The sequence below is a fragment of the Solanum tuberosum genome, unplaced genomic scaffold (genome assembly GCF_000226075.1).
Source record: "Solanum tuberosum cultivar DM 1-3 516 R44 unplaced genomic scaffold, SolTub_3.0 scf00323, whole genome shotgun sequence".
NCBI classification, from domain to species: Eukaryota; Viridiplantae; Streptophyta; class Magnoliopsida; order Solanales; family Solanaceae; genus Solanum; species Solanum tuberosum.
In genome coordinates this window covers 281,301-284,382 of record NW_006239244.1, presented here as the reverse complement: position 1 = coordinate 284,382, position 3,082 = coordinate 281,301, and the positions used below count along the sequence as shown (strand labels likewise).

The 3,082-nt window shown below is 30.0% G+C and overlaps 1 long non-coding RNA gene across 2 annotated transcripts in view; it reads right to left on the bottom strand.

Annotated features, from left to right (window-relative positions):
• Positions 1–2,174: 2,174 nt before the first annotated feature.
• LOC102599866 (uncharacterized) overlaps positions 2,175–3,082 on the bottom strand; it is a 4,236-nt gene continuing 3,328 nt past the window's right edge. Inside the window, exons 3-4 of one of the 2 annotated variants that reach the window (XR_001475152.1) lie at positions 2,449–2,567; positions 2,175–2,214 (exon numbers count right to left, since the gene is read on the bottom strand). This is a non-coding gene — a long non-coding RNA (uncharacterized lncRNA). The other variant, XR_001475151.1, reaches the window with a different exon arrangement.

Sequence of the window (3,082 nt, the reverse complement as noted above, 5' to 3'; positions counted from 1 at the left end):
GGAGGTTCGGTTGGGGTGTAAGGAGTACCCGTATTCTATCCCCTTAGCTTGTGTTTAGAGGTTTACTTGCTGAGTACCGTGTGGTTTGGTACTCACCCCTTGCTACTACATTTTTTTGTAGATTACTAGCCCGGACCTTTGTGATATTTTCTCTTCTCCTTGTCTGACGCTTCTTGTGGAGGTTTGTGAGGTAGCTGCTTGTCATTTCAGCGGACCTTCTTTCTCCTTAATTATGATCTTGTTCTATTCTAGAAACAATGTCATTTGAAACATGTATTTTCTTTCAACTTTGTTATAACACATTAGAGGCTTGTACACGTGACAACCAGATTTTGGGGATATTTTTGAGTTGATTATGAAATTTCCGCATTTTATTGTAATGGTTGAGTTTTAGGCTGACTTGTCTTGGTGGGATAAGACGAGTGCCATCATGTCCATTTTTGGGTCGTGACAATTATCTAGAATTAACTAAAAGTGGATCCAATATCTTGCAAATCTCCATCAAAACACTAGAAAATAGAAGGGAAAAAAACTTGCAGAGGATAATGATCCCTCAGCTTTGCACCTTAATCATATCGATCGTCTCCTTAATCTGAATTGAACGAACTTAAAAGTACAATTATTTAAGGTAATTTTAGTGTCCGGTGATGCCTAGGAAAATATAAAGGGTAGACATTGCTAATTTGGGGGTTTCAATTGAAAATATTATTAAAAACCATTAAATATATAGGTAAGTTTGATTTAATTAAAGTATATACGCAATTCAGCTCTAGAAAAATTTTATTTTCCATCAACGGTCCTTGGGCTCCACCTTATAATTCAAGCTCATCAACCAAAAATCCTAATACCAAATGCAATGCAATGCATAACAATAACATCACAATAAACATGTAGTTATGTTGCCTTTTGGGACCCTCAAAACCCCCTCTCAATTATTCAATAATAAAAAGTAATAGAAAATTATTGGACACATATATAATGAAAAAAATATTCCTACACTGTTTTATTTCATTTTGAGAAGACATTATATCTATCGTAAATCAAATTAGTATCTTAAATTTTGTATTTAATATTTTCACATATAATGAAACAAAAAGTTATTGGTACGTGTTATAAATTTACTAAATGTTTGTTAGAAACACATTAGAAATTAAGATTTGTATTATGACAAGTTGAAGTAAGATTGAATATATTGAAATAATAGTCAAAACTCTATTCTCTTTATTTTATTAAGATTCAATACAAAAAGTTTTTGCCTTAACTTTGCCTTAGAGAAACTTTCAATTTTCTGTTTTTTATCAACTCTAGTAGTAGTTAACAAGTTTTATTAAAATATACTTTTGACTAAATTTGCATCTATCTATTCCTTCGCTCTATGTTAATTGTCAACATTATTAAAATTATTCATCTGAATGACGTGTAAAAAGGAAATATGATAACATAAATATATTGAAGTAGTATATATATATATATATAAAATATAACACTAACAAATGAGAACACAACATCTAACATTGTGCTACCTCATTCCAAATTTCATGGAATTAACTAATACTTATGTTTAATTAATTAAACAACTACTAAATCAACTTTTCGTCATCATCATATCATCAATTAATTAATTAATTAAAAGTCCTTAAGTAATATTATACAAAAGATCAATTGTATAATATGTGTTTGTATAAAGCGAGAAAGAGAGAAAGACAAAAGAAAACGGGGGAGTGGAAGATCGTATTTGTATAATATAAGTGTACAAGACGAAAATATATGCATTTGTATTTGTACTAGATAAGTATGGCCCGTGTCATCACGGGCCCAACATTTTATTTGAAGTAGTTAAATTCTTTTTAGGATAAATTACAGAAATCACATACTTTTAAGGTAAAATTACAATCTATTCCTTAAAAATTTATAATTACAAAAATCCCTCAAACGGATACAATAATATAAGCGCTGATACATTAATCTGATGTGCGAGATACATTAATCGTTAAGTAAGAAATATTACATTTTATACATGATACACTAATCTGATACGCGAGATACAATAATATAAGCGCTGACACATTAATCTGATGCGCGAGATACACTAATCTGATGCGCGAAAATGAGGAATTTTGAAAATTTGTAAAACTTATAGGGGATAATGATAATAAGTAAACTAAAATGTGGGATTTCTGTAATTTTTCCTTCTTTTTATGCTTTGAAGACCATCTGAAAACAATTAAATGTAGTACATCAATATTACAATGCAAAAAATACAATGAAACTCCGCAACAATGTTCTCATCAGAAGTTTTGAAGGGTATGTGGGGTATCGTATGATGAACCATCATAAAAGTAGTCACGAGAATTGAAATGACGTAAAAATCAAGTTATTAAAAAAAAGCCATAGAAATTATAAAATATGGCTATTTTTAGAGTAAAAAGATTAGTTATAATGACATACCAGTGAGCTACAAACATCCAAGGTCTAATAGGGTAGGGTTGTAGCCTAATATAATTGCCTTCCTCGGAGCATCAAACTCCTCCTTCCAAACAAGCTGCCAAGTTGTGTCTTTGTGTAACCTGAAATAGAGAAAAATGTGAAAGTTAAAGTTTTTACATATAGATGAATAATGAGTATAAAATGCAAGAGTCTAATTTCTACAACATTTTTCTTTCTAGAGTAAATTAAGCAGCCTTTCTGTTTCGAACTTATCTGAGGTAAGACTTTTCCACTTTAAACAATATGTTCTTGTTTATATACTCAAACAACAGATTGTACAGAAAGCTGGTAAGACACAACGCAAAATCCATCCAACACATCATATTATCATCCCATGGTTCATACTATTTACCACTGTTAAATGATATAAGAATGAAAATTTTAGTTAGGATTTTGTAATTTAATGACAATGAATAGAGGTTCGAATCAAAGAGACAAAAAATTATCTTGGAGCCGTTGTGTTTCTAGGGTGAGACATCAGTATTCTTATAAAAGTAAAAATGTTTATTATTTTTTATGACAAAGTAAAAATGTTTATTATTTTGGTACATTTTTCGTATAGAGAAACATTCAAGCAAAGAAACTTAAAGACTCT